At 43.3% G+C, this 27,014-nt stretch overlaps 1 protein-coding gene across 2 annotated transcripts in view; it reads right to left on the reverse strand.

Annotated features, from left to right (window-relative positions):
- Positions 1-26,642, reverse strand: part of LOC142660696 (dipeptidase 2-like) — a 183,797-nt gene extending 157,155 nt beyond the window's left edge. For both annotated transcript variants that reach the window (XM_075837483.1, XM_075837481.1), the window contains exon 1: positions 26,558-26,642. The gene's annotated coding sequence lies outside the window, so the exon portion shown is untranslated. The remainder of the gene's footprint in view (positions 1-26,557) is intronic.
- Between the last annotated feature and the right edge of the window lie 372 nt (positions 26,643-27,014).

Below are 27,014 nucleotides of genomic sequence, written 5' to 3' on the forward strand. Positions count from 1 at the left end.
TTGTTGACAGAAAAGAGTTCAACATCATTCCGATTTTTTTGGGCTCTCATGGAACAACTTTTTTGCCAGATGACAGAATTCTTTTGTTTCTTTTATTTAAACAGTCTGTCTCTTGAGATTTCAAACTGCAATTTAACAATAATGTACACATACTTAATACAGGTAATTCATATTTTCATCATTTGTACACATTATAGAAGTGGTTAAAGTTGTATTGCGGCTTTCGCTACAATATGCCATTGCTTGCTGATCACGGGGGTCTGACCCCAAGGATCTCCACCAAGTAAGAGAATGAAGCGCCACAACTGTCCAGGAGCATTGCAGAAAACGTCAACGCAGCCTCTTTCAACTGAATGTGGCTGAGTTTCAGTACCTGAACAGAGCCTGGACAGCTGTGGTGCTGTGCAGCGAAAAATTTGGAAGGTGTTGCCCGTTCATTATAGCAATGATTCCAATATGCTGTCGCTTGAAACAGCCACAATACCCCTTACTACAGGCTGGTTGATATGTTAACATACTGAAGTAAAGAATAAAGGCGACTTCACACACAGTGTTTTTAGGAAAAATGACAAATTTTTTGGGGAGTTTTCCTGGCGTTTTCTGCTGCAAAAAATGCTATGGCCAGATGTTAGTTGAAAGTCAATGCTGAAATATTGAACACGATACAAACACTGCATTTTTTCGTTGGCGTTTTAAAAATTTTGACTTGCTTTTTTGGCGTAGTGACATTTGTTTCTAAATTCGCAGCAACGGTTGGTTTGACATTTTTTTCCTGTAGTTTGTTGTGTTTTTTTCCCATAAACCTCCATAGGTTTATTTCCCTTTCCAAAAAAACAGACGTCAATGCGTTTTTTGTGGCGTTTTTTTCAGAAGGGATCATGTGTTGCAAAGAGGAATTTTACATTACATGATCTTTGAATCACATGATTTGCAATGTGAAAAATTCCACAAAAAATGCAGATAATAAAACACTTTGTTTGCAAAAAAATAGCCACAAGAGACCCCATAAAAAATGCATGTATCATTTTAATAAAAAACATGAGTTTCTATCCATGTCCCTACAATGTGGATACAATTGAGCAGTCTTCCTAGCCCTGGCGAGGCAAGGGAACTCTCAGTACCCTGCTCCGCCATTTGGTGAAGCAGGTGGCGTGATGACGACATCAAGCCACCTGCATCGTTCTGCTTGAGTAGGTCTTGTCAGAAGAGACCAGGCCTGCATTCCTAGAATACGGTGTAGATATGGGGACAGCTGAGTATAAAATGTTTTTTGTTTTTGTTTCAGTGGGCAGTGTGATTGGCACTATATCTATATCTACAGGGGGCATTGTGAGTGGCACTGTCTACAGGGGGCATCTTAGATGGCACTATCTACAGGGGGCATTGTGAGTTGCACTATCCACAGGGGGCACTGTGAGTGGAACTATTTACTATTTACAGTGGGCATTGTGAATGGCACTATCTACAGGGAGCACTGTGAGTGGAATTATCTACAGGGGGCTCTATGTGGGGCCGTATCTACAGGGGGCAATGTGTGTGGCACTATCTACAGGCGGCACTGTGTCTGTGTGTGTGTGTGTGTGTGTGTGTGTGTTGCTTTATTTTACAGCGTTTGACACAATAGTATTAAGTGACACTGTGTATGTTGGTATATTTAGGTTCGCAGTGCATGGTGCTATTATATTCAGGGGCATTGTGTGGGGCACCATGAGACTTTTTATTAGTTCATAGGTGCGGATATGTTGTAAAAGTGAGGAGCCAAAAACATCTAAATGACAATTTCTTTAGAAAAAAGAAAAAGAACGACTAGAATCTAAGAAGATGTTACTTGTGGGTCTAAATATTCATTTTTATTCTTCCTCTGACTGATCAGTACTGTAGTCACGGTATGATCTGCAGATAAATGATGGATGGTATCTTTCTTTTTTGTGAAAAAGCAACTTCCAGCATATCCTCACCATTGTTAAGGCCATACTGGAAGCTGTAGTATTACACCGTACAAACTTATATGGCAGGGGTTACACTGAATTTGCAAATGTACTGAGCTGTATTTGTGCTTGGTATTACGTATATGTACTGAGCTTTGGTCTGTTGATGTATTTATGTGCTGAGCTTGGTTCTAGTGCTGTATTTATGTACTGAGCTTGGATCTGGTGCCATGTATATGTACTGAGCTTGGTTGCGATACTGTATTTATGTAGTGAGCTTGGTTCTGGCATTGTATATATGTTCTGGGCTTGGTTCTGATGCTGTATTTATGTACTGAGCTTCGTTCTGGCATTGTATATATGTACTGTGCTTGGTTCTGATGCTGTATGTATGTACTGAACTTCGTTCTGATGCTTTATATATGTATGAGTTTGGTTCTGGTGTTGTATATATTTACTGAGCTTTGTTCTGGTTCTGTAATTATGTACTGAGCTTGGTTCTGGCACTATATTTATGTACCAAGCTTGCTTCTGGTACTGTATTTATGTAATGAGCATGGTTCTGGTGCTGTATATATGAACTGTGCTTTATTCTGTTGCTGTATATAAGTACTGAGCTTTGTTCTGGTGCTGTTAATATGTACTGAGCCTTGTTCTGGTGCTGTATATAAATAATGAGCTTGGTTCTAGTACTGTATTTATGTAATGAGCTTAGTTCTGGCGCTATATTCACGTACTGAGCTTGGTTCTGGTGATCTATATATGAACTGAGCTTTGGTTCTGGTGCTCTATATATGAACTGAGCTTTGTTCTGGTGCTGTATTTATATTCTGATCTTTGTTATGGTTCTGCATTTATGTACTCTGCTTAGTTCTGGTGCTGCATCTATGTACTGAGCTTGGTTCTGGTTATGTATATATGTACTAAACTTTGTTCTGGTGCTGTATATACACTACCGTTCAAAAGTTTAGGGTCACTTAGAAATTTCCTTATTTTTGAAAGAAAAGCACAGTTTTTTTCAATGAAGATAACATTAAATTAATCAGAAATACACTCTATACATTGTTAATGTGCTAAATGACTATTCTAGCTGCAAACATCTGTTTTTTAATGCAATATCTACATAGGTGTATAGAGGCCCATTTCCAGCAACCATCACTCCAGTGTTCTAATGGTACATTGTGTTTGCTAACTGTGTTAGAAGGCTAATGGATGATTAGAAAACACTTGAAAACCCTTGTGCAATTATGTTAGCACAGCTGTAAACAGTTTTGCTGTTTAGAGGAGCTATAAAACGGACCTTCCTTTGAGCTAGTTGAGAATCTGGAGCATTACATTTGTGGGTTCGATTAAACTCTCAAAATCGCTAGAAAAAGAGAGCTTTCATGTGAAACTCGACAGTCTATTCTTGTTCTTAGAAATGAAGGCTATTCCATGCGAGAAATTGCCAAGAAACTGAAGATTTCCTACAACTGTGTGTACTACTCCCTTCAGAGGACAGCACAAACAGGCTCTAACCAGAGTTGAAAGAGAAGTGGGAGGCCCCGCTGCACAACTGAGCAACAAGACAAGTACATTAGAGTCTCTAGTTTGAGAAATAGACGCCTCACAGGTCCTCAACTGGCAGCTTCATTAAATAGTACCCGCAAAACGCCAGTGTCAACGTCTACAGTGAAGAGACGACTCCGGGATGCTGGCCTTCGGGGCAGAGTGGCAAAGAAAAAGCCATATCTGAGACTGGCTAATAAAAGGAAAAGATTAATATGGGCAAAAGCACACAGACATTGGACAAAGGAAGATTGGAGAAAAAAGTGTTATGGACAGACAAATCGAAGTTTGAGGTGTTTGGATCACACAGAAGAACATTTGTGAGATGCAGAACAACTGAAAAGATCCTGGAAGAGTGCCTGACACCATCTGTCAAGCATGGTGGAGGTAATGTGATGGTCTGGGGTTGCTTTGGTGCTGGTAAAGTGGGAGATTTGTACAAGGTAAAAGGGATTTTGAATAAGGAAGGCTATCACTCCATTTTGCAACGCCATGCCATACCCTGTGGACAGCGCTTGATTGGAGCCAATTTCATCCTACAACAGGACAATGACCCAAAGCACACCTCCAAATTATGCAAGAACTATTTAGGGAAGAAGCAGGCAGCTGGTATTCTATCTGTAATGGAGTGGCCAGCGCAGTCACCAGATCTCAACCCCATAGAGCTATTGTGGGAGCAGCTTGACCGTATAATACGCAAGAAGTGCCCATCAAGCCAATCCAACTTGTGGGAGGGGCTTCTGGAAGCATGGGGTGAAATTTCTCCCGATTACCTCAGCAAATTAACAGCTAGAATGCCAAAGGTCTGCAATGCTGTAATTGCTGCAAATGGAGCATTCTTTGACGAAAGCAAAGTTTGAAGGAGAAAATTATTATTTCAAATAAAAATCATTATTTCTAACCTTGTCAATGTCTTGACTATATTTTCTAGTCATTTTGCAACTCATTTGATAATTATAAGTGTGAGTTTTCATGGAAAACACAAAATTGTCTGGGTGATCCCAAACTTTTGAACGGTAGTGTATGTACTAAGTTTGGTTCTGGCACCGTATCTGTGCATTAGCCGGGATATTTGTCATACTGTTTTTCGCCCTTCTCACAGTGCACAGCTGAGCACGCTTGGCATGCTTAAGGTACTGAATGTGCACATACAGGTCTATACATAATGGGTGAGTTTAATATAACAAGTGTGGGTAGGTAGATATGTGTGTTTATGTAATTATATACAGAACTTACAGTTTTATGCAGTTGTGGAAAAATGCTTCAAAGACAGAATGCTTTAAAAAATAGAAGTGTTAATAGTTTTTTTTATCAATTAACAAAATAAAAAGTGAGTAAACAAAAGAGAACTTTAAATCAAATTAATATTTGGTATGACCACCCTTTGCCTTCAAAACCGAATCAATTTTTCTACGTAAACTTGTACAAAGTCATGGATTTTGTAAGATTATAGTCAGGCGTATGGTTAACAAATGCTACCAAACACGTGATAATGATCATAATTTTCATATGTAGGTTGATTGTAACATAAGTCATTAACTGTAACAGAAACAGCTGTGTATGAGGCTTAAAACTGGGTGAGGAACAGCTACAAAGGTGAGGTTGTAGAAGACAGTTTCATGTCACAGGTCCACCATGTCAAGACTGAGAACAGCAACAAGACACAAGGTAGTTATACTGCATCAACAAGGTCTCTCCCAGGCAAAAATTTTAAGGCAGACTGGGGTTTCAAGATGTGCTGTTCAAGCTCTTTTGAAGAAGCACAAATAAATCGGCAACATTGTGGACCGTAGAAACAGTGGTTGGCCAAGAAAACTTAGTGCAGCAGATCAAGACACATCATGCTTACTTCCCTTCAAAACCAGAAGACGTCCAGCAGTGCAATCAGCTCAGAAGTGGAAAAAAACAGAGGGACACAGGAACACCCATCTACTGTTCGGAGAAGTCTGGCCAGAAGTGGTCTTCATGGAAGAATTGCGGCCAAAGAGCCATACATTTGATATGGAAACAAGGCCAAGCGACTCAATTATGCATGAGAACAAATTTAAAATACTTGGCAGTAACAGAAGGCAGTTTGCCGACGGGCTGGGGAGCGGTACAATAATGAGTGTCTGCAGCCAACAGTGAAGCATGGTGGAGGTTCCTTGCAAGTTTGGGGCTGCATTTCAGCAAATGGAGTTGGGGATTTGGTCAGGAATAATGGTGTCCTCAAAGCTGAGAAATACAGGCAGATAGTTATTCATCATGCCATACCAGCAGGGAGGCATCTGATTGGCTCTAAATTTATTATGCAGCAGGACAACGACCCCAAACATACAGCCAATGTCATTATGAACTATCTTTAGGGTAAAGAAGAACAAGGAGCCCTGTAAGTGATGATATGGCCCCCACAGGGCCCTAATCTAATCATAGTCTGCCTGGGATTACATGAAGAGACAAAAGGATTTGAGGAAGCCTACATCCACAGAGAATCTGTGTTTAGTACTCCAAGATGTTTGGAACAACGTCCCTGCCGGTTCCTTTAAAAAGTGTGCAAGTGTACCTAGAAGAATTGATGCTGTCTTGAAGGCAAGGGGTGGTTACACCAAATATTGATTTGATTTAGATTTGTCTTCTCTTCATTCACTTCGCATTAAGTTACTTGATAAATAAAAACTATTAAGACTTCTATTTTTTAAAGCATTCTTAGGCCGGATTCACACGAGCGTGTGCGTTTTGCGCGCGCAAAAGCTCTGGGTGTCATCAGCATATGATGCGTGGCTGCGTGATTTTCGCACAGCCGGCATCATTATGACACTCTGTTTTTATGTTTGTAAACAGAAAAGCACGTGGTTCATTCATAGTTTTGACTACTATAGCGTGCATCACGCGCGGCACACGGAAGTGCGTCTTGTGCAGTGCGCGGTTTTCACACACCCATTGACTTCAATGGGTGCGTGATGCGCGAAAAAAGGGCAAATATAGGACATGTCATGAGTTTCACGCAGCAGACATACGCTGCGTGAAAATTACTGACAGTCTGAACGGCTATGTTTGACTAACATAGGTCCGTGCGACGCGCGTGAAAATCACGCGCGTAGCACGGACGTATTATACGTTCGTCTGAATAAGCCCTTACTTTGCAGAATTTTTCTACAACTGCCTAAAACTTTTGCACAGTACTGTACATAGCGTGGCAATGCAGTTAAACATTCTGGACAGAAAGATACACAAGCTTAGGAAGTTTCTAGGATATTACTGCAACATGCAAAAATATATATTTAAAGTCCACTGAAATAGATGGTATATTTGGAATATTGTAATTGTTATTCGATTATTAGAAAATGGCACAACACACCGCAGCCCCCTGGGCACGTATATAGGCATGTTCAGACGTGACGGAATTCTGCAGACACTGTCCGCATCAATGCTGCACATAATCTGCGTTGCAGATTACGTTGCCTAAAATGTGAAATAAAATGCTGTGGATTAGTCGTTGCGGATTCAGGTGCTCTCTTTTAAAACATTCCATCTCAGACTGGCTATAGACCTCGAAACACATAGGTCCAGCCAGAATGATCAAATATCCTGTTCGCGAAAGCAATCCGCAACGCAACACACATAACATCTGCGGATTTCATTGCGTAATTTTGCAATTCCATTGAAAACAATAGAGAAATTACGCCACAAGTACGCATCAAGTCCGCAACACCCAGTGTATGCTGCGGACACCAAATTCCGCAACATCTGCACGAAGATAACTAAAAAGGTGTGGAAACCAATGGACAGACTGTCTGCTGCGGATTTCCAGTGCGGACTGTCCGCAGCGGAATTCCACAGCAATTCCGCCACGTGTGAACGTGCCCTATCTGTTCTGCCAAATTAGTTCACCTGTTAAAAATTTTAATTTCATCCCTGGCATCATATGCCAGTCATATGCAACTTGTATCCATCAAGTCATCCCTGTATTTCTACTTTAAACTTTTACATTATAGCCAGGGGCGTAACTAGGAAAGACTGGGCCCCATAGCAAACTTTTGACTGGGGCCCCCCCTCCCCTAGGTGTCACACAACCCCCCCCCCCTTGTAGATAGTGCCTTTATTACAGCCCCCCCTGTAGATAATACCATACAGCCCCCCCCTGTAGATAACGCCATACAGCCCCCCTGTAGATAATGCCATACAGTCCCCGCTGTAGATAACGCCATACAGACCCCTCTGTAAATAGCGCCATACAGCCCCCCCTGTAGATAACGCCATACAGCCCCCCTGTAGATAATGCCATACAGTCCCCGCTGTAGATAACGCCATACAGCCCCCTCTGTAGATATCTACAAAGGGGGCTGTATGGCGTTATCTACAGGGGGGCTGTATGGCGCTATCTACAGAGGGGTCTGTATGGCGTTATCTACAGGGGGGACTCTGTATGGCGTTATCTACAGGGGGGTCTGTATGGCGATATCTACAGGGGGGTCTGTATGGCGTTATCTACAGGGGGGCTGTATGGCGTTATCTACAGGGGGCTGTATGGCGTTATCTACAGGGGGCTGTATGGCGCTATCTACAGAGGGGGCTGTATGGCGCTATCTACAGGGGGGCTGTATGGCGCTATCTACAGAGGGGACTGTATGGCGTTATCTGCAGGGGGTATGTATGGCGTTATCTGCAGGGGGTATGTATGGCGTTATCTACAGGGGGTCTGTATGGCGTTATCTACAGGGGGTCTGTATGGCGTTATCTACAGGGGGTCTGTATGGCGTTATCTACAGGTGGTCTGTATGGCGTTATCTACAGGGGGTCTGTATGGCGTTCCCTACAGGGGGGGTCTGTAGGGAACGCCATACAGCCCCCCTTGTAGGGAATGCCATACAGCCCCCCCCCCTGTAGAGAACGCCATACAGCCCCCCCCTCCTGTAGGGAACGCCATACAGCCCCCCTGTAGGGAACGCCTGACAGCCCCCTCCTGTAGGGAACGCCATACAGCCCCCCCTGTAGGGAACGCCTTACAGCCCCCTCCTGTAGGGAACGCCATACAGCCCCCCCTGTAGGGAACGCCATACAGCCCCCCCTGTAGGGAACGCCTTACAGCATTCCCCAACCCCCCAAAAAAATGCGACCTATAGTGTGAAAAGACAAAAGACATGTATCCTCTATCCACAGGATAGGGGATACTTGTGTGATCGCTGGCAGCGATAGGGAGAACGGGGGACTGAAAGTCCCCCCAAGTTCTCCATGACTAACCTCTGACTTCCGGCGTCTGCGCAGCTCAATAAAAATGAAAGGAGAACTGGTCACGCATTCGCACAAGCGCGACTGGCGCTCCATTCATTTCTACGGAGCTGCCGACACAGACCCCGGAAGTCCGAGGTTTGTGATGGAGAACTTCAGGGGACTTTCAGTCCCCCGTTCTCCCTATCGCTGCCAGCGATCACACATGTATCCCCTATCCTGACACGGGCCCCCTCATGCCACGGGCGCCGTAGCAGCCGCTACGGCTGCTACGGCGGTAGTTACGCCACGGATTATAGCTGATGTAGCATTGGTTGATTTTGAGTAACATTGGCTCTCCTTAAGGGTAAGGCCCCAAGGAGCGGCATTGAAGGGGTTGTCAAATTGCTCATTAATAGCCGCCTGTAAGGCCTTAGTCACACGAACGTGTTTAATGTCAGTGATACGCGCGTGAAAATCATTCACTGCGTAAAACTCACGACATGCCCTATACTTGGCCATTTTTCACACATCACGCACCCATTGAAGTTAATGGGTGCGTGAAAATCACGCGCAGCACACTGAAGCACTTCCGTGTGTCGCGCATGATTCGCGCAACTGTAAATAAAGAAATGAAGGAAAAAATAAAAGCACTTCCTTAATTTCTTTTTCTAAACATCAAAACTGCGTGTCATAAGGGTGGCATATGCGTGAAAATCACGCAGCCACGCAGCACATACTGATGACACACGCAACTGCAATGCGCAAAAAACACATGTTCATGTGAATAAGGCCTTATTGTGGGTAAAACTGCTGGTTACCTGTCAAATTGTACAGCCATTAATGAATATACCATTTATGGGCACACAATTTTGCAGGTTAAGAGCAGTTTTACCTTAAACGCACGACCATTAACAAGCATTTTAACATCCACGCCGAATAACGTGCTGGCGTGGCCTCGTGATTGCCACTCCATGGGGCCTTACCCTACAGGGAATGGCCCATGTATTTTATTTTAGTCAATTAGATTTAAAAGGGTATTCCATAAATGTCTGCCTAGTGGGGTGGCTGCCGCAACCAGGTGGAGAATGAATGGAGAGGTGGCCGCGGCCCTCTCCATTGATGCCTATGGGAGTTAAATAAATAGCAAAATATACAGAAAAAAGCAAGCCCCTATATAGCCTTGTGTAATAAAAAAATAGGAAATTGATGATTCTTGGAATGCGGCTACATTAAAACAAATAATTTTATTGTGCAAAAGTAGTAAAATATAAAATAAACCATATAAATTTGGTATCTCAGTAACTGTAGCAATTTGCAGAATAAAGTTAACACATCATTTATACCGCACGTTGAGCGCAGTAAAAAAAAATAATGGCGCAATTGCTGTTTTTTTTTCCATTCCCCCCAGAAAAATGTAATAAAAGTCAATACATTATATGTCCCCCAAAATGGTGCCATTAGAAAATACAACAGATCACACAAAAAAGCCCTCATACGGCTATGTTGACAGAAAAATTGAAAACATTATTTATTTTGGAATGTGGTGACAAACCACGTCCTTAAGGGGTAAATGGTATATTGCAGGGGCAGAAAAATTACTATTGCCTTTAGGATCTGGTTTGATTTTTTTTAAACATATTCCAAAAATTTATTGATTTTAATACAAACAATTACACACACAATCGGAAAAAATGTGTCCCCCTAGTAACAAGAACATGACAATCAGGGCACAGCCCAAACAGGAGAGTGAACATCACAAGCCATAACAAGCGCAAAATACAATCACAGCAGTCTGAGGAAGCTGAAAGGAAATGAGCATTGTAACAAAAAGAAAAGAAAATACACCAATCCAGCCCCCCAGACCTCCTAAAATGCAATGGTAAGAGCATATATGCGCAATCACAGGAAGCAATGACCACTCACAATAGACACAATGATGGAAGGAAAAGATGGAATGGGAAACAAACAGAGAAAGGGAGGTCGTGGCGAACCTGGACTCCAGCACCTGAACATCCTAGAGAAAATGAGAAGCAGCCATGCGCCTGTCAGAGATGTGGTTAGAGCAAACAAACCCTAAAACACCAGTCTGTAGTCAGTACGTTGACGAAGTCTCATGGGAAAGGATGATTTTCTCAGGTCACTGCAGTGCGATAGGTGGAAGAAGAGAGGAACGTAAGCCAGTGAGACCAGGTATCCTTGTATCGTATAGAAGTGGCCGGGGAATGAGCCAGAAGCTGTTCCATTCGCTGTATCAAAGCGACCTCCTGAAACCACTCATCTAGCAGCGGAGGGACTGCCGTTTCCACTTACGAGGGATAACCGATTTGGCGGCTTGGAGGAGATGTCTAATTAAAGAACATTTGTAAATGGGTAGCGGCATAGTGAACATGAATAAGAGGACCGCCTCAGGTGAATTAGGGACCGAAACCCCAGTAACTTCCACTATAATATTAAGAGCCGCCTCCCAAAAACTGCAAATTAGGGCAACTCCACCAAATGTGAGACACAGGAGCCCCCGACGCCACACACCGCCAACACTCGACAGGTACAGATGGGTAACATTTGTGCAGGGCAGCAGGAACTCGATACCACCTAGAAATAATTTTGTAGCTAGTTTCCTGGACTCGGATGGCTATTGAGGCCTTCTGGAAAAGGTAGGAACACTGTCTCAATTGAGCATTAGAGAAGGTCGCGTCCAATTCTGTCTCCCAGGCCCTGCAGAAGGATGGGAGATGAGGGGATCGCTGGGATAGGTGTAGTTTATAGAGTGTGGAGATGGCGTGCGCAGGGGACCTGGTGGAAACACATAACCGCTCAAAGTATGTAAGCGGCCGGTGAAGATGGGCCCGACGCTTAGTGACACTATAAAAATGTAACTGGGAGTATGCAAATATGTGACGTGGTGACAGCGTATCAGCTGGGCACATCGTGGCTAGTGGGAGCAAAGATACATCAGGGAGAACCTGAGTGAAATACATGGGGTTGGTGGAAGACCTACCCAGGAAGGAGAGACGCACCTCCAGGGCTGGAAAGGCGGGGTTCGGTTTGATTTTTTTTACACATATAATCAAAGATCCCCTGACATCAATAGAAAACAACCCGAAAAGTTAAGTACAAGCAGAAATTCCAAAGCACATTGACTACCTGACTTCTAAGATTTTCCCAGCCCTGGTATATTGATTTCATTATTAGGATTGCTGAAAATAGAATCTTAGTAATCTTTCTTTTTTTTTTAGATACAAAAGTAAGGAAAGGTACAAAGAAAACACGGATGCACCTCCCCCATTTGCGCCCACTCCTGTGCCTGGCCCAAAAGACTGAGCCAAAAACCGTCCCAAAAACTGCTTCAAAACTGTGTGTGCAATTCTGGCCTAAATCTAGTCTCAAGCCTTTCACTTTTTAAAAACTGTAAAGATGTAGCAGAGCTGAACTTATCATTTCAGTTTTTCGCTTATGCCAATTAACTCTTTAAGAAAATGGGGTCCTGGGTGACAAGCAAAATAGACTGTTATCGCCCCCCTCTTTGCTATTTTTAGACAGTTTTTGTTGTAGTTTAAGCCCTCATAATAACGCCATATAGTACTCAAGGGCTGGAATCTTACATTTTGTTTTCGTGGCAGTTTCTGTGTCAGCCTTACGAGCCTAATACAGAAGTTGACACAAAAAAAGGATAAGCATCAGTGTTTATCTATAAGTCTAAGGCCCCATGCACACGAACACGCTTTTGCGGGCTCAATTCCCCCGAAAGTCCACGGGAGAATTGCGGCCTCATTCATTTCTATGGGGCCATGCACACAAACGTGGTTTCCACAGTCCGTGCATGGCCCAGGAGCCAGGCCCATAGGAAATAATGGATGCGGCCATGTGCACAGCCCGCAATTTGCGGGCGGCTCGCGGGTGACACTCCGCTGCCGGCCGACCCGAAAATCACGGCCGTGCACATGGCTACGGTCATGTGCATGAGGCCTTAAACCCCTATAGCTACGCCACTGGATAGAATTGAATGCATTGTTTCAGCGGACTTTATCATACATGATAGGCTTAGATATAGGACTCAGCTCGCTGACATTGCGTCTCCAGCGCTGGACCCAGGAAAGGTAAGATAATAATTGCTTTGCTTATGTGTTACTAATTTTTTTGGTGTGTTTGTGTTTTTTTACAGGTTCGGTTGTTTGACTACTTGTGTGATCCTATCTGATGGGTCCTGTATCTAAGTCTACCACATGTTAGGCTTAGATACAGGGCATCAGCAGACAGTAATCTTATACTGTATAAGATTGCTGTCTGCTATCCGACAACATCCGTAGGGTACAGATACTTGCACAGATAGGAGAAGCTATGAAGGCAGACTGGGCAATGGCATCGTTGGATGCCGCAAAAGCCTTTGATTCTATTGAATGGGCATACTTGTTGGAGACTCTGGATAGATTTGGATTTGGTCCGAAATTCCTCAGGTGGATTTCCCTTCTATATAAGGAACCACGGGCACAAATTCTGGTGAACAGGGTGTTATCTCCGTATTTTTGTCTGCAGAGGGGTACAAGGCAGGGATGTCCCCTATCCCCTTTGCTGTTTGCCCTGGCTATAGAACCACTAGCCCTAAGAATTCGACAACACCCTGAGTACAGAGGGATAGGCCTGGGGGGAAGGGTGGAAAGAACTGGCTTGTATGCAGACGATATGGTCCTCCTTATGTCTCAACCCAAGGGGACGCTTCCCGTGGCGATCACTGCTTTAGAATTATTTGGGAAGTTCTCAGGACTTCATATTAACTGGACCAAGTCGTTTTTTATGCCCCTGCAGGGAATGGGATGGCCAGACACTGTACAAGGTCTACGAGTGGTCTCTTCATTTAAATATCTTGGTATCAATATAAATCGGGACCATAGGAATGATCATGATACTAATATCGTACCACTGCTGGATTATGTAAGGGGCAAGTTCAGGGTCTGGAGTACTCTCCCCCTGGCTGTAACTGGCAGGATTAACTTAATTAAAATGGTCATCCTCCCCAAATGCCTGTATGTCCTCGAACATGCAGCGACACCAGTGTACAAAACCTTTTTTAAATGGATACATGCCTTATTCCCAACATTCATATGGGGTGCCAATAGGTCGAAACTCAGTCTCACAACTTTGCAGCGGCCCAAAACACAGGGAGGAGCAGCCTTGCCGGATCTCTTTCTGTATTATCTAGCGGTGAAATTACGATATCTAAAAGCATGGGTAAAAGACATGACACTGCCAAATAGAGAACAGCACCTGGCGGTTTACCTGCAAATACCTACCCTCTGGCCAGTATTGGAGGGGCCCATGACTGCACTCAAAAATGTACTACCTGTTCATAGGGTGGCTTCCCAGGTATGGTCAGCTGCTAAGGGAATTTATGGGTACTCTGATGTACAGACAGACATGCCATTATGGTCAAATCCACTCCTAACCCAGGTATCAGAGGACCTGGCCCCAGTATTTTGGACTCAATATGGGATACACAATATTAGGGATGTATATGAGGGAAATAGTCTCAAGTCCTTTACACAGCTGCAGTCGGAATTTACACTGCCCAGGTCTGCCTTCTACAGGTACCTGCAATTGCGCCATGCTCTCAGGGCCCAGTTCCCTGCCCCAGATACGGCATTCTCACAATTTCCATTGATAGGAGTATTTAGATCTCAAGGACCCAGAGGTTTATACACGTCCCTCATATCGGCCAAAGTTAGCATACCACTACCGGTAAAGGACAAATGGAGAGCACAGATACCCGACCTCACTCAGGAGGACTGGGGGGAGATTCTTTCTTCCCCACTCTATGTGTCCCCAGCGGCCAATAACAGGATGATACAACTATCCATGAAACATCAAAGCTAACTCACTCCTGTTAGGCTACAAAAAATGGGTAGATATCCGAGTACGGAATGCCACAGGTGTCGGTTTCATAGGGCCGACTTCTGGCACATGATCTGGGCATGTCCATTTGTTTCCTCTTTCTGGGAGGAGGTGGTTGGGGTGGCTACTGGAATTCTGCATATCCCAGTCCCGGCAACTCCGCAGATTTGCTTGTTCGGAATTCTCCAAGACGAATGCTGGCCACATTACATGAAAATATTCCTTCGGGAAATACTGTTTATGGCAAGGAAAGCTATTGCTCTTAGATGGATGGACCCGCGTCCTCCCAAGGTGAATAAATGTTTGCTCACATGTATGTATTCTTCTTAAAAGTGTCAAATTGAAATGCTTTGAAATGTGCACATCTCTGCTTTCCTTTTTGTACACAGTGTATGATTTAAATGCATTTGTACTATATGTTTTCAATAAAACGAGTTTAAAAAAAGATTACTGTCTGCTGGGGCCCTGTATCTAAGCCTAACATGTGGTAGGCTTAGATACAGGGCCCATCAGTTAGGATCACACATGGGCCATGTATCTACACCTACCATGTGATAGGCTTAGATACAGGGCCCAGCAGACAGGATCACTCCAGGGTTATCATCACCTCCAACATGAAACACGGCAGTTGACCCTCAGCACACGACAAATTAATCACTTGTACCTGTTCTAGTATCAGAACTTCCATAAATTGTTTATATACTGTATCTCTGCCCCTAACCCATCAATCCCGGAGGCTTTATTTTTAGCTGATATTCTGAGAGCCTCTTTAACCTCTTCAATATTTATAGGTGCATCAAGCATTTCTCTCTGTTTTATGTGTTAGGAAACGTCCGTCCCTTTATGATTACCATGACTTCTAGTCTAGCTTCTGGGCGGTTCTGGTTTTAGTTGTTGAGCCTATTCCACTTGTCTGTCTTTCTACTTATCAGATTGAAGTGTGGAGTATTTAAATATGGGTTGGTTCAGTTTTCTTTGCTTGTGATTTTCCTGGTTTCCATGTGTTTGATCAAGCTACAGACTATACCCTGTACCTTTTGACGATTTGCACTTTTTGGAACTGGACCTCGTCTTGTCTGTGGATTACCCTTTGCTTACTGATTTGGACTTTCTGCTCCTGGCTGGTTTTAACCTCTGGAATCCGCAATTCCGCCAAAGCCTTTCTGAAACCTTAAAAAATCCCCTAATAAATTACCCTCCACCCTATGTGTACTTTAACGGTTTAATTATTTTCCTATATTAAAATACTTATAGGGAAAAAAGCAATTCTTGTTTTTTTAAAGTAGAACTTTTATTTTTACACTTTTGCAAAACATTCTTATTAACTTCAGACTTGAAGACCTGCAGCACTGATCGCTGCTATAATACATTACACTACCTACGTAATGCAATGTATTATAACTGTCAGTGTGACGTGACAGTCACTCTGACAGGATGCGTGTGAGGACCAGCTGGAGGCTTCCGTATATGGCAGACCCGGAGGCCATTGTTTGGCCTCCGGTTGCCATGCCAACCGTCAGGCATCCCCCGCGATCGCATTGTGGGGGTTGCCGATGTGCTACAAACTCCTTAAATGCGGCGATCACAATCGATCTCCGCATTTAAGAGGTTAATTGCCAAAATCAGCGGAGATGGGCCGGCAAGAGTGGAGTGTCAGTTGTCAGGGGCAGCTGACCTCCCAGTCCATGGGCACTGTCCGTCAGTAATTGTACGTCCTGGTGCGGGAAGCAACCCCTCGCCAGGACGTACAGTTGCGTTGCAGAGTGGGAACAGGTTAATGAGCAAGCAATGCGTTTTTTCCATCGTCACATCCAAAGAGCTATAACTTTTTTTTCGTTAACATAGGCCTGTCTCTGTCAGATCAGACGGACTCTACACAACCGCCAGCTGATAAATACTTAACGCATTTTGTATCCATCTGATAAGGACTTCTCTTTTTACTCCAAGCCCCACAACTTGTACTCTAGGCTTGATTATTTCTTCCTTCAGCATAGGGATCTTCATCTTCTGCAGTCGTCAACTATAGACAACATTTGCTTCTTTGACAATGCTCTTATTGCCATTTTGATCTTGATACCAGTCATTTAAACTTAGCTACTAAACCACCCCTGTAATCTCCAATCCACTTTCCATACAAGACGTTTGTTCCAGATGGTGTAAGCGGACATTTACCTGGTTTGGTAGATGTCAGATATTTAAAATGAATATTCTCTTTCAGGGCCCTACCTGTTCATATACCAGCACATTTCTTTAATACGCTCACTTCCATTCAAAACACCATTATTTTGGCAGGGAAACCAGATGGAATTAAACGAACCCTTCTCTGTAGACCAAAGGCTCTCCCACCTTAAACTGTATCATCTAGCTACCCATTTATCACAAATCATCGATTGTGTTGACATAGGAGAAAAAATAATCTTGCGACTCCTCCCCTTTTGTCTTTAGCATGGATTGCCTCGTCCTATGTTATTTCACTAAAATCTCATCCCACCATAGGGCAAACCATTGCTAATTGCTCAAATTTTTTAGTGTGCTCACGTGTCTTGCCTCTCCCTTCCCGGTTATTCTGATTTTAGGTAATCTAGAGTCGTCGTCCCCCCCCCCCAAGTTTAAGCAACCCAGTATTTCGGTCTTGGATGTCGACAGGCCGGTTCTGGGCATCTGCCTTTGGAGAGGGCGGTAATTGTCCATCCCATGAGACACTGTCAAATATTACTGACCATAAACTGCTAGGAGATTGACCGATACGTCAGCTGCAACACTTTTTCTCTACTCTGACGGACCGATCCACATTTTCCTGATCCACATTCTGGAAACGACCAGTAAATATTAATCGTAGTTTAAACAGTCTAACTTGCAGTTTGTGGAATAATTAGAATGTGTGGATAAGGAAAAAGTCCCCAAATGTATTCTTGGGAAATATACAATTGCAAAATTGCACCTTACCGCTAAAAGTAATTTTGTATCAGCAATATATGTATGAGAATTGGCACTATCCAATATCCTTTTTAAAAGACGCGGTTGGGCACACCACGGGATAAACATAATCAGTTACTCTTTCACGCTGCCATGCTGCTCTGTTCCGCCCTGCTGGTCCCTCTAGTCCTCCAAGACAAAGGCACCGGTAAAATTCCAAGAACCCATCTCTCCGCAAGCACTAAATGGCAAAAGCAACTGGACTTAGTGTAAAACCGTAACCACTTTAAAAGAGAATCCACTTTTATTATACTAACAGAGTTTAGGAATGAAAAAATTCATCACAAATTTAAAACACGTGACACGCAGGGCCATGCTCCCATTTTAAAGTATGGGAGCACGGTCCGTAAAATAAAAAAATAGGACATGTTCTTATTTTTGTGGATCATTTCTACGGCCGGGACACCGTCCCGTAAATATATGGGAAGGTGTCCCTGGGACATAGAAATTAATGAATTGTATTTTGATCCACAATTATGGTCCGTAATTGCGGATCATAATTACGGGCCTAAAACTGTATTTTTTTCCTGTTTTTGACCATTATTCCCTGAAAAATATCTACAAAGTTAATTAATGTCCGCTGCAGTTTTAACCCCTTAAGGACACGGCCAATTTTGGCCTTGAGGACAGAACAATTTTTTTATATTTCCCTCTTTGCATCCCGACGCTCATAACTCTTTTATTTTTTGTACGACATAGTTGTATGAGACCTTGTTTTTTGCGGGACGAGTTGTACTTTATGTAGGTACTATTTTTTGGTACGAATAGATTATCGTTTAATTTCTATCAATTTTTATTTGGGCAAAAATGCTGAAAAAAAGCAGTTCCGCAGCAGTTTTAATATTATTTTTTTTACACCATACACCGATCATTATAAATAATGTTATACATTTGTTGGACAGGTTGTTTCGGTCGTGGCGATGCCAAATATGTCTATATTATTTCATATTTTAAAAAGTTTATTTATTATAAAAAAAATTGTGTTTCTGTGTATTTTTTTTACTTTTTATTTATTTATTTATCATTAACTTTTTTTACATTCATTTAACTTTTTTTTTAATCCCATATAGGGATTTATCATTTTGATTTTGATTTTGTAACTAGATCTATATGCTAGTACATTAGCCTAGTACATTAGCCTGTGTATGCCCTAACAACAGGAAATATGTTCAGACAGCCCTGGGGTCCTTCAATGGACCCTGGGCTGTCTGGCCATACAAGTTATGGGCAGTTATCTTCTGTGACGCGATCAAAGTGCAGTCCCCTCTCCTTGAACGCCGCGATCAGCTTTCATCGCGGCATTCAAAGGGTTAACGGCGGAGAGAAGATGTTTCTCTCCTTTCCACTGTCAGAGCGGGGCCGTGGCTGTGTATTACAGCCGTTGCCCCGCTCTCGATCGCGCGCACAGACGGCTGTCACACAGGACGAGAATGCTTGTCCTAAGGCGCCAAGTACTCGCCGCTCAGGACGAGCATTCTCGTCCTGTGTCGGCAACCAGTTAAATGATAAGAAAGCCCCATGTGTCCTGCCAAAAGTAAACAAAACATTTTGGGGTAGATTGGGAAACAAATAATAATAATTTACCTTTAGGCCCCATGCACACGACCGTATATTTCATGCGTAATTACGGACCGTAATTTCAGACCCATTCATTTCTATTGGCCGCAGACACCTTTCCATATTTTTACTGATGGGTGTCCGTGCAGAAAAAATTATAGAACCTGTCCTATTCTTGTCCGTAATTACGTCACGGACTCTCCCATAGAAGCCTATGGGAGATTAGGTATATACGGACAGCTACAGATATGCATCAGTAAACCGTCCGTAATTATGTAAGGGTTGCTATGCAACATGTTGGTGACATCATTTGCAGCCTCCCTCTCTTTTTTACGGACTGTATATACAGATCAAATACGGATGCAATACGGACCGTATTTACGGATAAGTTGCGGATGACTGTGGATCCGTATTTACGGATAGATGTAAATACGGTCGTGTGCATGGGGCCTTAGTTCTTTGACATGGCATTTTGCCTCAGTATGTGGAGGCCAAAACCAGGAGTGGGACAAACATAGAGAAAAAGTAGAATGGAAAGATTTTTACCTCTTCTGTGTTTGAATCCACTCCTGGTTTTGTTTCAAAATACCGATGCAAAATACTGAAGTGTGAAAGAGACCTTAGAATGCAGAATTTCAAAACATGAATGCCCAAAACAGCCCCGGTCATAAGAGGACTAAAAAGATAGCAAACCCCCAAACCATATACAATTTTTTGAAAGCAGACAACCTGAATAATGTACGTGAGTTTACAGTCATGACCAGGTTGATCTTTTGCAATGTTGTTTTTTTGGCGGAATCAATAGCGTAGTCGACTATGCTATTGATTCTACAGAAAAAACTGAAACCTTACCGAACGGAGACAAATGGAAGCAATTAGTCACGGAAGCATTACCATTGAAATTAAAAGTAATGCAAACGGAACACTATGGTTTCCGTTTGGTTTCCGTTCATGGGTTCCCCTGACGGAAAAGTCTGACAGAACCCAAGAACGGAACAGACGCTGATGTGAACGAACCCTGAATGAGGCTTTACCCAGTAATTAGCAGCCATGGCCACTTTCATGCAATTTTTGAAACCACCTTCAATAAGCAGATTAAAAAAAATAACTCCACACTTGTAACTAAAACTCAAGCAGAGGTTTACACAGGTTTGACTAAAACACTTACTTAGGCAAACCTCTTATACATAAAGTATGCTCTACAAAAAATTGCACGTTTTTATAATGCCAAAGCATGCATGCCAGTTACTGTAAGTAACTGTAATCCCAAAAAGACAGGCATGTGATTTTTGCATGCAAATTATATACAGGGGGGTGCATAAGTAGGCATATAGGGGGGAGATTTTTCAAACAGTCTAATTACAATTTTGGTAGGTAATTTTGAATGAAGAAATACAAGTTGGTGGCATAGCAAAATAACTTGGTCCGATGAAGCCAACTTCAAACTTTCAGGTGCTGTTAATAGGCACAACTGTGTTTATTACTCAACAGAAAACCCTGTTGCAACAATTGAAGAACAGTTGAATCAACCTGGGGTTACAGTTTGGACGGCTCTTTCATGTAAAGGGGTAATTGGACATATCTTCTACAATACAACGGTTACCTCAGACCTGCGCCTTAAAGGGTAACTAAACTTTTGAAAAATTTCTGATATTGTCATAGTGACATGTCAGAAGTTTTGATCGGTAGGGGTCCGAGCGCTGAGACCCCGAACGATCGCTAAAACGAAGTGGCAGAAGAGCTCGGGTGAGCTTTTCTCTGAAAGCCGAGTTACTGGCATACAGGCTCGAAAGAAAGTCTATGAGCACGCACACCAACTGCTCAACTTTCCGAGAAAAGCCGATCAGAAAAACCAAGCGGCTCAGCGCTCTTCCGAGCGCTTCTGTTGCTTCGTTTTAGCGATCGGTGGGGGTCTCAGTGCTCGGACCCCCACCGATCAAAACTACTGACATATCACTATGAAATGTCAAAAGTTTTTCATGCGTATGCTACAGAATAAAGCCAGTGAAAAGGCGTATTGGCAGTCACTAACGGGTTAAGACAATCCATACACCATATACAGGAAAAAAGAGCAGAGCTAGGGAATCTATCTGAACAACTGGTGCTGTGGCGACACCATAGCCGATTTAAATATGGTTTCTTCCTCTCAAAATGGCAAGGCGGCCTTGTGCTCTGCACATGCCCCACCCAGCATCCCTGCCTGTCCCCGCCGAAAGACTAAATGTGGCTTCCGTTTTCATGGAGAGATTATGCTGGAGCCGGGCTAGGTGAGTTTGTGATAGAAGTACTGCTTCTAGAGGAGAACATGTTTCCTTATGGCAGTACAGGAAATGCCTGCATGTTCATAATATAACATCTATGGGAAGTAGGGTATTGGAAGTGTTAATGACAACATCCTTGGTAGTCTAAAGCAGTGAAGAGGTTAATTTTAACATATATACGGATACCTGTAATCCACATTATGCTGCACTTACTAAGGGCAGCACAATGAAGTGACAGACATGCTGATTTCAGGATGCTGTCACTTATTCGCTAAATACTTACATTCAAAGCCGAGGCAGCGCCGTCAGAGATGAGTCCAAGTATTTCATCAGCTGCCACTAACTATGCCTACTTTCTGCTTGCTCCGCCCATTCTCTGCTTCCAGATGTCTCTATATTACTTTGCATAGAGAGACAACTGTTAATAAACAAAGAGTGGGCAGAGCTACCAGAGAGTGGACAGAACAAGCGTCAACTCATAAATACGCCAGAATCATCTCTCGCGGCACTGCCTGGGCTCTGCATGTAAGTTCTGACTAAAAGGTTCATAATATAAATGATAAATCTCTGAAATCAGCATGTCTGTCACTACATTATGCTGCAATCAGTAAGGGCAGCATAATGTGAAAGACAGGTTCCCTTAAAAGGTAAACTACCAGTAGCGCCTATACTATAGGCTACAGGTAGTGGCAGATTAAGTAGACCATAGTCCCTGGGCTGTTACCCACACTTAGGCCCCCCTTCTCCACCATTGCCCTGCCGCGCCGTAACCATTGTTAACACTACGTTTTTGTGCAAGCATTAACAAATGGGTTACGATTCCCCTTGGCAAAGGTCTGTGTCCCTACATACTGACAGTCTCCAACGATCACTGACAGTATCACACTGTGCAAGAACACATCCTCCTGACAAGGGGAATGGTAATACCAATATTTCTATTAGTCCTGTACTGCACAAAGACATTATGTGCAATACAAGGATTTCATATAATAAACATGTCAGGAGAGGTGACAGATTCTCTATAAATCCAGTGACTCACAGGTGATGTCTTCTCACATTCTAGTAGATTTATTTCCTCTTTTCTTCTCCATCTGGTCCAAACCTCATGACGACTTCTCCCGGCCATGACCCATTTCTGCAGAATTTGCCACTCGGATGTCTTCGGCTCCTCACTTTTCCAACATTTCCACACCTATAAAGGTGCCACTCATGGTGCCACAAACTGTGCACCTAAATATAATAATAACCATACTCTGCGCCCCTGAATAAAATAGTACCAAACACTGTTCCCCTGAATATAATTGTGTTAAACACTGTAAAGTAAAGCACAGCATACACAGTGCCCCTTTAGATAGCGCCAAATACAGCCACTCTAGATAGCATTACACACCCCCTGTAGATAGCGCTACACACAGCCCCCTGTAGAAAGTGCCACACACCCCCTGTAGATAGCCTCACACCCACCCCCTGTAGATATCATCACAAACACAGCCCCCTGAAGATAGCGCTACACACATCCCCCTGTAGAAAGTGCCACACCCCCCTGTAGATAGTGGCCAACACACACCCCTATAGATAGTGCCCCACACACCCCCTGTATATAGCACCATACAGCCCCCTGTAGATAGCGCCACACAGACGCCCTGGAGATAGTGCCATATACCCCTTCTATAGCTAGCACCACACAGCCCCCTTGTAAATAGTACCACACCCACCCCCCTATAGAAAGCGCCACACAGCCCCCTGTAGATAGTGCCATACAGCCCTTCTGTAAATAGGGCCACACAGCCCCTGTAAATAATGACACACCCCTATAGATAGTGCCACACAGCCCCCCTGTAGATAGTGCCACACCCCTGTAGATATCGCCACCCCCCTCCCCGTAGATATCGCCACCCCCCTTGTAGATAGCACCAAACAGTCCCTCCTGTAGATAGCGCCACAGCCACCCTGTAGATAGTGCCACACACCCCCTGTAGATAGCACCAACCCCCATGTAGATAGCGCCACCATCTGTAGTGAGTGCCACACAGCCCTTCTGTAAATAGTGCCACACACCACTTCTGTAGATAGTGCTACAACACCCCCTATATATAGCGCCACCCCCCTGTAGATAGCGCCATTGCCCCCTGTGGATAGTGCCACACATGCCCTGTGGATAGTGCCACACACCCCCTGTAGATAGCACAAGCCCGCCTGTAGATAGCGCCGCACAGCCCCCTGTAGAAAGCACCACACAGCCCCCTGTAGAATGTGCCACCCCCCAGTAGTTAGTGCCACACTTACCTGTCCTATTCCAGCGCCGTCCTCTTCTCCAAAAATGCAGGCCTGGTCTCTTCTGACCAGGCCGCATCCAGCGGAGCGACACAATGACATCATCGTGCCGCCTGCATCACAAAAAAAGGCCTTCAGTGTTGTTGCAGTTTTTGCTGCGATTCGCGACAAAAATGTGACAAAACTGTGATGTGGTCTTTGTGCAGCCATTGGCACCCCGGGCGGCCGCCCATAATTGACCTATGGGGATCTGCCACTGGCTACAGGACTCTTTCTCTCTCTTCCTGTTGCTCCTCCATCCCAGGACGTGACAGCAAACTTCTCAGACAATGCAGCATCAGTTATTAGTCAATCACACAGCAGCACAACCATCATAGATGCTTTGTGATCAGCTCATGGGGATGATGCAGTGTCTGTGTCATTAATCAGGGACCCACGGAGAACGTGAGCAAAGTTGGGAGGTGAGGGACAGCAGACTTTACTGTATTTTTCCTGCTGCTTTGCAGGGAAGTGGCTCATACAAAAAAATGAATAAATATGTAATTATATATATATATATATATATATATACACACAATTCATTTCTCTTTTGGATCCCTGGATCAAAACAACTCATTTGGTGGCATATACAAAGTGGCAGACGGCTACGGCCTACCCAGGATTGTGCATTACCAGCTGTTGGCCATCATGATACCTTGAGATCCTCCTGTCGCCAGTGTGAGGCTGCAAACTGCCCTTGCTGTGGGCCAGAAGAGACCCCTTGTAGTGCAGTACTGAACTCCTCTTGGGAACAAGGATAGGTAAGAATTATGTATTGGTCACTATTTATTGGGGGCACTATCTATATTGCAATATCTACTATTTATAGTGGGGCACTATCTATATGGCAATATTTACTATTGACTAAATGCAGGTATATTTAATGTCAGTATCTAGGGCAGCGTGAGCTATTCATAGGCCCCTGACAGCTGGACACTTGTTTTAAAACCGTTCAGAGACAGAGTGGGCCCCTTATCCCTCAGGGACCCTGTGCAGCTGAATAGGCTGCACATGCAATATCCCCTGCTGAGCATTATAGAATAATCCTTTTGCACAACATGTGCAGAGTAATGCTGCAAATCATTGCTCCACAGGTATTACGTCAAGCATGACCTTGTCTTTTTTCTATATACAGTCTCACAGTCTCCAATAGATTTTCAAAGGATGTTTCAGACATCCGTAAATAATTGCGGAAGTTGTCTGGGTTGCTTTCTCTAAACTCACAATGTAAACCCATATGAGACAGTCTTTCTCACTTTTGAAGCCACTGTTTTGTCCAAATTCACCTCTGACGCTTTGGGGGTTGATGATATTACTCCATTTCAACAATGTGCCTGAAAATTTCCATGGCTAGTTTCTGTTTTGCCATAATGGACATCTTGGAAGGTGTACTGGGAGCCAGTAAAGTGCCGTTTCTACAAAAACAATTTCTCAAACTGGAGACTGTTGCTGTGGAAGGAGGGCTAGTAGGTGTTAGACGCACTTTTTGTGTCCCATTTGGCACTTTGGTCAAACCTACTATCCCTAGCACACCCCCTACAAGCTGAATAATCTTTGTGTGTAATTGGTGTATGGGTAAATAAGCAACGATCGCAGTAACGACAGAACAGCGAAAATGAAAATCACTTATTGTCACATGTAATAGACCATCTTTCAAATGCAACGAGATGCTAACGAGTCGCTAAATCATCGCTCGTCGATAGTTCATCAAAGAATATGTGCCCGTCTAATGGGACCCTATGTTTAACCTCGACTCATAAGGCCTCATTCACACTTGCATATTTGATCAGTATTTTCCATAGTAATCAGTAAAGGATACAAAAAAGAGGATATATAAACGTTTGCATTACACCTTTTTTGTGTTTAGGATCTATTCCTGATTTTGGCTAAAACAAAACAGACGCAAAATACTAATCAAATTCATGTGTGAATGATGCCTAAGAGTAGGAGACAGCAATTTACTTTTGTAAAGGAGCAAAACAAAAACATAGATGAGAGAGAGGTGGGTACATTATTATTCCAGACTAGATCAAGAAAGAAGGCAAAAAAGTAAAGGAGTAGAAAACAGAGCAACTACCTAAGGCCCCACGTACACGGCCGTTCCAGTAATCACGGGCCGCAATTGTGGGCACGGCCGTCCGCCCACATTTTCGACCCGTTCTCCCATACAAAGTATGGGAGCACGGACCGTAAAAAGCAAAATAGGACATGTCCTATCTTTTGCGGTACACTTCTACGGGCTGGTCACCTTCCCGTAAATAAACCGGAAGGTGTCAGTGGGCAATAGAAGTGAACATGTCCATAATTGCAGACCGTAATTGCGGTCTGAAATTACGGCCGATTTTTACGGTCGGCAGTTGGATTTGTAGTAGTAGCAGAACACTACACTAAGGCCTTATTGACACGAGCGTGTGCATTTGCGGCGGCAAAAGTTCAGTGTGGCATGAGTATTTGGTGCATGCCTGCGTGATTTCCGCGCATATGGTAGCGTGATGACACTCTGTTTTTATGTTTACAAACATAAAAGCAGGAGGTGCTTTTCTTTTTTCATTCATTTATTTTACTACTGTAGCGCAAATCACGCGCGAAATACGCGCGGCACGCGGAAGTAACATTGTTACACTGACATTGTGTCATGCATCGAGTTTACAATTAGCTGCGGACACATCTGCGGACGGTTCTATTTTGTGCAAACCCTGGCAACATCCTATTTTCACAGCAAATCTTGAAACATTCACATTGATTTGTTCATTTTAAGTTAGCAGTAAGGAGAGGTCAAAAACACGCACACAAGAAAGTGCAAAGCAAGAATGGGAGAATGTCTCTTTACAACATAAGTTACAAAAGTTATAAAAGGTGCTAGACTCTAGACTTAATTTATTAATTGAATCAGCTTACCTGCAAATTGGGTTAAACCACATCCAAACGCCTATTTCCAAAATATAATGTTTGTGCTTTTCAGACCCTCATCCTCCTAGAAAGACTTTTCTGGAAATGAGATGACAAGTGAAAAAAACATGCTGATGCTTAAAGATAATTCTTTATCTATTTTATGCAGCTTTAATTCTTCTTCTCTAATAACAGAGCTGCAAGTGGAGAAACAGTCATCTTAAAGGCACATCGTCATTGGTACACTGTGGTGATTATAGTATATATATATATATATATATATATATATATATATATATATATATATATATAAATAAATAAATATTTTTTTCACCCATGGTGAGAAGGCGACGCTTCGACTCCAACGTAGAGTCCTTTTCAAGCAAAGTGAACGAGTGATACCTGGGTGTATACACACACCCATCTCATACACAAATTAACATAATTGAATAACATCATTAAATAT

This window comes from Rhinoderma darwinii, chromosome 9 (genome assembly GCF_050947455.1).
Source record: "Rhinoderma darwinii isolate aRhiDar2 chromosome 9, aRhiDar2.hap1, whole genome shotgun sequence".
NCBI lineage: Eukaryota > Metazoa > Chordata > Amphibia > Anura > Rhinodermatidae > Rhinoderma > Rhinoderma darwinii.